This window comes from Armigeres subalbatus, chromosome 2, assembly GCF_024139115.2.
Source record: "Armigeres subalbatus isolate Guangzhou_Male chromosome 2, GZ_Asu_2, whole genome shotgun sequence".
Taxonomy (NCBI): domain Eukaryota; kingdom Metazoa; phylum Arthropoda; class Insecta; order Diptera; family Culicidae; genus Armigeres; species Armigeres subalbatus.
In genome coordinates, this window is record NC_085140.1 from 294761230 (window position 1) to 294772226 (window position 10997).

At 36.0% G+C, this 10997-nt stretch overlaps 2 long non-coding RNA genes across 2 annotated transcripts; both read right to left on the minus strand.

Moving 5' to 3' along the window:
- Positions 1–2489: 2489 nt before the first annotated feature.
- LOC134216553 (uncharacterized) lies at positions 2490–3689 on the minus strand. Its single transcript, XR_009980724.1, has 4 exons — positions 3584–3689; positions 3301–3521; positions 2666–2778; positions 2490–2593 (listed from the first exon to the last, which is right to left on the minus strand). It is a non-coding gene; the product is annotated as an uncharacterized LOC134216553 (long non-coding RNA).
- A 498-nt stretch (positions 3690–4187) lies between these two features.
- LOC134216554 (uncharacterized) lies at positions 4188–5375 on the minus strand. Its single transcript, XR_009980725.1, has 4 exons — positions 5082–5375; positions 4914–5021; positions 4613–4850; positions 4188–4311 (listed from the first exon to the last, which is right to left on the minus strand). It is a non-coding gene; the product is annotated as an uncharacterized LOC134216554 (long non-coding RNA).
- Between the last annotated feature and the right edge of the window lie 5622 nt (positions 5376–10997).

The following is a 10997-nucleotide window of genomic DNA, read 5'->3' on the forward strand; positions in this document are numbered from 1 at the left end:
GACCTTCGAATCCATTGGTCAAGTAAATCCACAATACACAGAAAAAACGAATATTGTTATAATTAAAAATGTTGTACTTTGTAACTGAAGAGTAAGTATTTTTCTTTAAAATAAAAGTCAAATCGCTTACAAGCAAAGTATTGTATTTGATTTGAAAGTATTCTTCCCTTGTTGAAAGTGTGAATTTGAAAGTTTTATTTTTCAACTTGAGAATTGTAGAACTGTCAAATTACCTTGCATGGTTGGCATAGAACAAAGAAAAAATCTCAAGTTTGGAACACTATGGGATGGCTCAATACAAAAAAATCGTAAGAAATAAGAAAACAATATTTACTCTTATATGTATTTTCTCGTGTATTTTAAATATAGATCATTGCTCGATTCAAAGCATCACATTTTTTTAATGCTATAATAACTTTAAATAAATATACATAAAACAATTTGACATGTATTATGTGCATGAGGAAATACAATTTTGACCATCAACTGATTTCCTATAGGTCCACAATGCTACGAGACTGTCTCGGTCTTCTGTTGACATTCACATCATCAGTAAATAATAACAAGTTTATCACCGCGCGAACACGCGTTAAAAATGTCTTCATGTTGTGCCTGCAATAAAAAGGCAGACGAGGTTTCGATTTATCCTCTCTGTGAGCTATTTTTTATAAGGTAAGTAAACAGGCATTCTGCTGAATGTGCTGCTGTCCGAGGTTCAGTTTCAAGAAGGTTTACCTCATATTATTGTTTTGTTTATCATTGCAGAAACTCCATATGCTTCTGATGATTCTTCCCAGAAATCCGGAAAACCATGAATTGTTTTTTGAGCCCGGGAAATTGCTTATAGAGGTAGGAAAACTTTTTTGATCCGCTAGATAACCCAAGGAAAAATGAAGGATTGTTAATTTCCGATTTAATTGTACATTGTATTTTTATGTAGTGCAGTGTCTGATTCATGTGGAAAAGTTAAAGAACGACATCTTATTCGCCTTATTCTACTTTGAAGTTCCAGATGCAGTTCGAAAATATATCCGGTGAGTTTGTTCCGTGGTATGGGTATCCCAGTCTTATGATGAAATGAATTGACGTATGATCCCTGTCGCGCGAGTTAGAGTTACTGGTGCGGTGAGGTCATAGTTTGGCTTTGAATATTTCACATCTTTTCTCTCTACCCAACTATGTGTATCGAAATTGAACAACAGTCGATCGCGTTTGAATCACAAACATGTGCTTCCTGTCGTATTGAGGCGGGTTTGCTTCTGCTATGACAATAGAGGCTTGTTTGCAGCCGTTTGATCATTTATTCATCCACTTCGAATTCATTTGTTGATCAAAATCATTATCATATCAGGGGGGAAGGGGAATTTAATTTCTTTTTGCTCTTTTTTCGTTTCAGAGAGCGAGCAAAGGCGCTTAAACCTAGGCTATTTAGCCAGGGCAAGGCTAATACCTTCGCCCCATCCGAGGAAAATCATCGGCAAGGATAATGGAGTGACATAAATTTCTTAGCAAAGTCACTCCCAACGTATTTCCACAAATTTTATATCATTTGCTTATAATGATACTCCTAAACCACATACCCTACCCACCATCCAATTCCTTGACATCTATGAGGGCGTCGGTGAGTCGCTGGCCTCTCGTTAAGTAGATGTCATATCATCATTTCCTTCCCTTTCCTAGTAACGGAGAAGATGGGCGTGGCCGGCAATGATAGCTTTCATGTTTTATCATTTTGGACTCCTGATTGGATTTCCATTGAATCCCAAATGGAAATCCATAAGCAATTGGGGTAAGAAAGGTAAAGAATATACATGACAACTATCAGTATGCAATCTACGAAATACTCCGTTACAACGCAACGCAACGCTAGATAACCCAAGGAAAAATGACAATGCCAAAAAATGTGTCATTTTCCTCGGATATACAATTTTTCTCCCATCATTGAGAATCTACTGCACAAATAATAGCATTTGAGATAGGTTGGCAATAATGCGAGGAAAATTTGTATAAGCGTAATTTGAATTCTCTTTAACCATCAGAAATTAGAAGCAATATTTGATAATTTACCGCAACCGTTTACAGGCTACCCGGATAAAAAATATCATTAAAATATCATAATTTTTATTGTTACAACACCATCTAAAACATTATTTTTACAATTGAATATAATGGAATTTTGACAATAAAATCACATGAGAAATAATGGTTTTCCACGATAAAATGAATGGTAAATGGGACTTTTACAATTAAAAAGGGGGGTTGTTATGTATCTTTACAATAAAAAAATCGAAAAATTTCCATACAAAATTCGGAGCAAAACAATTGATTTTACGGTTCTTCAATGGGATGATTTCGAGCGACAAAACAATAGAAAACATTGTGTTTAAAATGTTTTCAATTACTGTTTCTATTGTTTTACAATAGAAATACAACAGGATTTAGAATACATTATACTCCAATATTACAATAAAAATACAATACAATTAATTGTTTTACAATTTTTATTTATTTTAAAATTATTTTACATCAGTTAAAACTTGATTTTAACTCATTTTAACTCGCATTACTGTTACTTGGCTACGGGTGCATAAACCTGTGAAAAATGTAAATAATTAAAGAATGTCAGTTTTATTAGAAGTACGTCGAGAAGAAAAGAAAAAATTACCTGCATCAGTTCTTATTATATCCCGTTGGTAAGATTGGCCAATGGTAGCCACTGAACGATCTTGAATCAGTGAACAGCAAGCAGCAGTATTTTATTTATCATAAGCTTCATTTCTGTAAAGGAACAAGGATACATGTTACCAGGTATGTCATCAGGTAATATGAAGATAAATTTTTCATTTATTTTTTGTTCGGGATGAACCACTGCGTTCATTATGTACAGTATACCCCGCTGATCCGACAAATGTATGGCCGGACTATCGGGGTTTCTCTCGTTAATCCGACTGTCAAAACCATACAAATGACCAAAACAAAATCACAGCACAAATTTGAAAACTGACAGCATAATGTGTTTAAATGGGTGTTGATACTTTTTAATCCGGAAAATTCCGAATTAGCGAGATCCGGACTAACGAGTCGTCGGACTATAGCGAGGTCCGGATAAGCGGGGGGATATGTACATTGAACTTTTGTATGTAGTATAAGGTGCCTGCCAGAGTACACGCGTCTACGCGACGCCGCGTGAAAATTGTACGCAAGGGAATAACAATCAAAAATAAGGAGCTGTCAAATCGTATGGACGCTTCGCTTCGCATCGCACTTCGCACTCTGGCCGCACCCTAAGATTACGATTACCGGTGGTGAGTATAAACCGTTTGTCAGCGCAGTATCATTACATTGACATTTTACCGGTCGCTACTAAACGCGCTGCTAAAACAGTAGCGTAGCTGACAGGTGACCAAATTTAACAGCGCTGCTATTTGATGAACTATCAAACGTCGAACGTCACCGGTACGGAATGCAGCCACCAAAATGATAACCGAAAATAGTGACCGATGCGAAAAAGAGTGACTAATCTAAAATGACAGTACTGATCAAAATACTCGATCCCAGTAATGATGCTCTAACGCGCACTAACACTTTAAATAGTTACCATGGTACAGAAGCCGTGTGATCTACCGCTTGCCCAGCAGCAGAAACTGTAAAGAAAAAGACACTTTCTGCACCATGCAGTTTCATTATTTTCATCTCTTCACTAATTATACACTGATAAAAAAATACACGAGAAGGCCTTGTGTTTGACACATACATTTGCGCATGTTGACAAAGCAAATCAATGTCATGTGTAAAACTTACGATTTCGCTCATTCGAATCTCATCATCCGTCAATAAGCCATCCACACGATGTTAACGTGTGAAACGAATAGAATCCAAATTGTAGGCCCATTATTTCGAATTGTGTTTACATATGAAATCTGTAATAATTTGTGTTTAGTTTTATTTGAGACCCGATGAATGTCGTTTTTCTCTCAAAAGTAATTAGTGATGTTATTTAATTCCGTTTTCGTTCTGATCCGATTCCCACCATAGACTGAAAACTCAATGAAAATAACAATAACTCCATCGTTTCAACGTCCTTTCATTGGTTTTAGAGTCTATAACATGAATCGTATTCTGAACGAAAATATTTGTTCATACTGTTTTTGAATAAAGTTGTAAATATTATATTATTAATAAAAATACAATGCTATAACAATAATTGCCATATTTGCTTTGTTCCGGAATGTAGTTCTATCCGCTGCTGTGGTCGCAGGTCGCAGTGATGAATGTCATGAGAAGCGTCTGGATCTATGGATGTTGCAATTTCTGTTAAAGATGAAAATAAGATTAATCATTGTTAATGTAGATATGTGGATCAAATACAGAACCCTTTTGTTAATCCTAAACTAGTTCAAACAATCGGAGTTCAACTCGTTACTCCATCCCATCCCGATAATCAAATTTTGTTCGGATTAACGGAGGAATACTTTACTCAACTGAGATTAGAAATTTTTGAGCGGCAAAGTTGTTTTTACATCATGATTCGGGAGTAGCTTCTTCCAAAGCATTTGAAATTCAGATGTAAAGGGTTCCGGTTCCCAATTAAGAAGAAATGACTAAAACTTACCTTTACGGTACCTAGCGAATAAAGCGGATTACTGTATTTGCAGTTCCGGGGGCAACTGAGATGAGCTTGACTGGCTGCGGTACCAACAAACAGTCTGGAGAAAAGCAAAGATTTGGTTCTCCTTGTATCAGTGTTCCTTCAGTCGATTCAAAAAGATTCGTCCGTAGCTAGTACAACTAGTACAACGCAGAAGGTGTCAGTCAATGCAATGTATTCTTGATGGTGTCTGTTTTCGCAGCTGGAAATATAAAGTGTAAAAAAATGTGTTACTGTGGGAAGCTTGAAAAACAAATTAACTTACCTGTTGAAACAATGGGTATGGTGAATGTTGATTGGGTCTTTACGCTCCATCGGAACGCGTTTCCGGAATATGCCGCTGGACCCGTGTATTCTTGTACTTTTTCCGGTACTAAGGAAAGACAAAATACAAAATATGATTTCAATCGAGATTTTTATCCAGACACCTTACCATAGCTTTAAGTTTCCGGGACACGGGACAAGTAAATTCCCCTTCCTTCTTATGTTCTTCATATTTCCACGATCATCGCATTATCGTTGTATCACCCTCGGTATTGAATACCTCGGTACTTGAATTTCTTGCATAAATAATCAAAGGATATTAATCTTACAAAATAATCTTTTTTAAAAGCTGGTTTTAGTCTAAAATCCCAGAGTGAATTTTTATTTTTGTGTTACTTTTGAAACATGTGCTTTTCCATTGAATAGTGACACTTTTGGGGTCGTTTGAATGCCAACACAGGTTCGCTAAAATCATTCAATAATATTTTATGGATAAACATATGTGATCGTGGTGTATGAAGTATGAAATTTGCTATAAACATTGGCAATTGAACTGAGTTTGTAGCAAAATATATCAGTAATGTGAAATACATCAGACTTCATGGTGTAACTTGGATTGAAATTTCTACATTTTGAAACACACGAGTCGAACGTGTATTTGTTATGGATGTTCATGGATATACATATCACATCGTGGTGTATCAAGTATGGATCTTAACATAAACATTGCCATTTGAACTGAGGTTGTAAAGCACATCTCAGTGATGTGAAATACACTAGACTTGATGGTGTAAGCTGATTGAAAAAATCTACATTCCGAAAAACATGAATCGAACGTGTAAATTTTTATGAGTGTAAACAAAACTGTACACGCTCAAATGAATTCAGCCATTCTCCGAGTAAAATGATAAGCAAATTTTTTTGTTCCCTTTCATTTCTTTGAATTAATTTTTTTATTGCATAACATTTCTAGACCTGCAATATGAAAATATATACTTGAGAATCGGTATAAAATTTTTATTCAATTTATAAGCAAAGCTTTGTAATTTTATTGTTTTCAATTGTTATTTCATCAATATAATAAATCCATGAAGTATTCCAAAGTTATATTAATACAATTACATTAGACGGATATCCAGATCATCCAAACCGAATACTTTTAAAATTTGTTTAGTTTTTGGATGTGCAATACTAAACATAAGCGAACAATAAAAATATAATAGAATGAATCGGTAACATTTAAATATATTGTTATTTTAATGGACGTACAATAAAGATCTTTTACAACCGTGAACATTTTACAATAAGCGTACAATAGTTTGTATTGTTTGCCACACAATCTATTGTATTTCAATGGGTTATGTCATACAAGTTACTGTAAATTTTTATCCGGGTAAAGTGACGAAGATTGAAATGCTACCAACTCCACGATTGTGCAATAGTGGTGGGCGTGACGTGAGAACGGCCAGGAGGGACCGACGATGCCCTGTATTATTCCTTTACCGTGAACATCAAGCGCAATTTATGCATAATGGTGACAAAAAGATAATCCAGTTTTATCTGTTCTTGTAAAATTTCTACTATATCCTAATATAAATAAAAATATTTGTTCCATTTTAAAATCCAATATTGTCATGCATAGATTTTGAATAGTTTGTGAGTCTAAAATTAACTCCTATTGCAAAGACAAAAAGAGTCGTTTTTGGACTTACAGACTTTTCAAAATGTATGTCTGAGTTGTTTTTTATTTACATTAATCAAAACTGCCATAGTTCAATTTAAAAATATTAAACTTTTAATTTTACAGCGTATCTGACACTTCTGCTACTTTGTTTTGAAAGTTCAAACTTTTAATTCCAGAGTAGACAACAACTTTCGAAGCCTCGTTCGAAACAAAAGTTTGCCAACTTTTATTCTGAATGTTCGCGACTCTCTACGAAAAAGAACCAACGAAACTTTTTATTTTACCCAACGGTTTTTTTAATTCGACGAATGGTTTTTCTTTCTGTGTATTTAATGGCCTATTGTTGGGAAGTAAATAGGGTAACCAACTTGATTTGGACCCCTACACATTTTGGACCCTCCTGGCGACATTTTTCTTATTTCTGAACTAGAAACAATGCCGCTGCTAATTGGCTATTTTGGAAATTGGCTTCAGGAAATTAATATTGTTCAGCATCGGTTTCACTGATTTCCCGTGCGAAAAAGCAATATTTAGATGAAATTTCGAGAAAATTAGTTTGTTAAAGAAGGCGAGCGATACAATGCGTTACGTTTAAAAGTATACATCACTGAAAATCTCAGAACGTACACAATAAATTTTTGTCGAAATTGTGAATTTAAAACGCAGGAATCTTCTCATTGCTGCATGCCAATTGAAAGATAATAGTTGGCTTCGGCTCAATTGATCAGGATAAATTAGAAATTCGACTTTGAAGCAGGAGGCTGAAACGGCTGTCATCCGCGGTACAATGGCACTCTACCCAACATTGTTTTTGGTACTGCTGTTTTTGGTACCCAGTTTCTGGGTGGTATACCCGAATTCAGCTGCCCATTTTGGGTGATTGGTTCGTACGCAGCTAATGCTAATTATCGGCAATTAACTTTTCCTGGCGAAAACTTGCAATTAGTTGATGTTTATCGAACCTTTTGTGTTTGTACGGCTTTATTATGTCGAAGAATACACACTTAGAAAGAGTTCAAGAGTTCGGTAAATTAAGCTACCGAAACTTTCCGGTAATTCTACAAATTACATATATTTCGGTGATTTGACCTGTGTTGACGTAGTATTTAGCTGAAGTTCGGTAAACGGCGTTATCTGTCATCATTTTCACCGGAAATATGGTAAAACTAAAATAACGCCGATTAATCGGTGAACAAAATAGCTGAACTTTCGGTAATGTAAAACGTCAAACTCAAAGTTCATCGTGATTCATGTCCGCGTGCTTGCTGGTAGGATACATTTTTCCTTCTTGCATTCTTCCCCCCAGCTGTTATTTGAGAAATTCGTGCTTTAAAGTTAATGGAACCAATAGTTTGGGTGAGTAAATAAATATTCCTAACGAAATAAAGACCATAAATTTTGTTCATGCCTTTTTTGCTTTCTTCGTGCAGATAGCAGCTTCTCAAGCAAAAATGGCTTCCGTTGCTTCAGGTGGTTCGAGTTTACCGAATACATTCCAGCGGCTGGCGCCTGGCATCAAACATGTATACATCCCTTGATTCTTCCGATCAAATAGTTCCATGATCTTGGCGTTTGAAGAACTAAGATGCCTCTCCGAGAGCAGCTGGCGAGACTCTACATTATGCTTTGTGTACTTAATTACAAACAAATTTCTACCATGATGTGAAACCTTGCATGAAACAGTTAATAATGAAATAAATCATGATTGAAAGTCAAAGCATAAGCAAAATAATGTGTTTTCTAGTTTCCAAAATTTTTGATCCATTCTCCACAACTAAAAAAACAAAAAGCTTGGTAGTTTACAGTATTTCGGTAATACGTTACCGAAAAATCGGTAAATTTGACATTCCAGCTCTTCGTTGCATTTTACAAATCGTTCGGTAATCTTTTGGTTTACCGAAGTCATTACCGAAAGTTCAGCTGTTGAGAATTCGGTAAATGAATTACCGAATTCGGTAACTTTTGCTAAGTGTGTAGGTTTGTTATCATGAATTAAACGAGATTTAAACTAAAACATTGTACGCTATATTGAACGAATGGTGGGTAGGCGTATTAGCCTTCTCTTCAGTCCCCTGCTTTGAAGAGACTAAATTGGAGGGGGTCCAAAATGTGTACATTTGGGGGTCCAAAATATGGTGCACTGTCCAAAACGAAGTATATTTTCATTGCAGAAAATGACAAATTTCACTGATTTATCAATAACTGAAGCTCATTTCGAATTTCTATTTCATAACTAATACTTTCATCTTTGAAATGGTGTCAATTCCGCCCATATCGAACCTGTATTTCAATAGATATAAGCTAATATTGAGTATTGAGTGTCTGTGTTAGCGGTTACACTACTTAACACTCGGAAAGTCTAAGCCATATTTATATTTTGGCTAATAGTGCGAATCGTTAAGAAATACCAAGGAAAGTTTGGAACACCCACGCCAAGCTTTGGCTTCCATCACTACCACATACGTTCTGGATAACTGTGTTGCTGCTACGCTGTTGAGTTGCTGTTGTTGCTGTTGGGTCACCGTGCTGGGAAATGGATCAACGTCTAGATCACTCCGTTTTGACTGAAGTCACTGCGGTCTACCGCGATTTTTTGGTGAAGGAATTCAAAGGATTTGCTCAGGAGGTGTTCGATGAGGTAGTCAGGAAAGTGGATGATACGTTTGCAACTTTCAACAATACGCTCCATTCTCTCAAAACGTCAATAAACGGAATCAAATCAATGCAATCATCTATTATCGAGAAGGTACAGAATTCAAGTAAGGATGTCATGCAGCTACATGATCGTTACTTGGCTCATGAGGACCGTTTACGTGAACTCGGAACAGTATCAAACCGCATACATCACTTGGAAGAAGATCTGCATCGCTTAGAACGTTGGAATTGCAAAAACAACATACTCATTTCAAACGTCCCCAGAACAGCCGCGGAAGATTGCCATCAGATAGTGAGGAAATTATTCGAGAAGGTAGGCTTACCGATGCATACAAATGATGTCGTCTACTGTAAGCGTATCAAATCAACAAATCGGAAGAAAATTTCACCTATACTAGTGAAACTGGTCACTCATCGATCGAAGGAACGACTTTTCAAGCATTGGGAAATCAGCGCGTCGACGTTTCCGACCTGGGAATTCAACAGAATGGACGCATCTACGTCAACGATCATGTGTCTCGGATGCCAGGAAAAATATCTACAGCCACCCAGAAACATTCAACGAGTTTCCATTATAGTAAGGCACCTACTCCTGTTTATTAATCATGTCTACATTTACATTTTGAATCTCACACGCCCATACAAAATTGTAATTCACAGTAAAACTTCGAACACAAAGCCAACCACAAATGCTGCCACAACGACCACACCAGAATCTTTCCACTCCTCCAAACAACACCTCCTCAATAATTATTTCCCATGCCTAGCTAATGGAAGTAGAACCACATCTATCTGTAAACGCTGATCTAAATACTTACACCTTGAGCTCTTCCTCTCTTAATTGCATGTATATGAACATTCAGAGCTGCAGGAACAAACTTGACGCTATTGAATGTCTATTAGCAAACACAAACACTTTACATACGAAAGTAGACGTTATTGTATTGACCGAAACGTGGTTATACCAAGGAGAATTATTTAATCTACATGGATATGATTCCTATCACTGTACCCGTGATACAGATCGCGGTGGAGGAGTTTCAATATTTGTGAACAATTCTCTCTCTTCGCATACAATCTTGAAAACTCAACAAGGTATCAACAGTTATTTGATAGTAGAGCTGATAAACTATAATTTGAAAATTTTTGCTGTCTATAACCCAGGTAGAGAACAGACAGCATTCGTCAATGAACTGGATAACATTTTAAACTCACATCAAAACATGCTCGTATTTGGCGATTTCAATATAAATCTGTTGAACAGCACAGACAATATTGTCTCGATTTACACATCTATTGTACAAACTAATGGGTTCCTCTTCCTTAATCCTTTGATTAGCAATTTTTATACTAGAGAATCCAATTGTATTAAAACACTAATTGATCATGTTTTTTCGGACATTTGCTCACATGACTATGCATTTTTCTTGTTGGACAGTGATCCTGATCTCTCTGATCATAGAACGATTATGGTTTCAGTAAAAAAATCAAGATTCTGCATCTCGGAAAATCATAAATTGAAAACAGTTCTATCATATGAAAATATATCCGCGAGAGCTTTAGATCTCTCGCGAGTTAATAGTTTTGGCGATTTTACTAGTCATCTTAGAACTAAAATAATGGAAAACACTAAAACTTTCAAAATTAAAAGCAGCATACAATGCGTAAGCCGTATATTACATCTGATTTACTTCAGATGATCAAACGTAAAATGAGCTGTACAATGCTTCAAGAGTAAACCTGGCC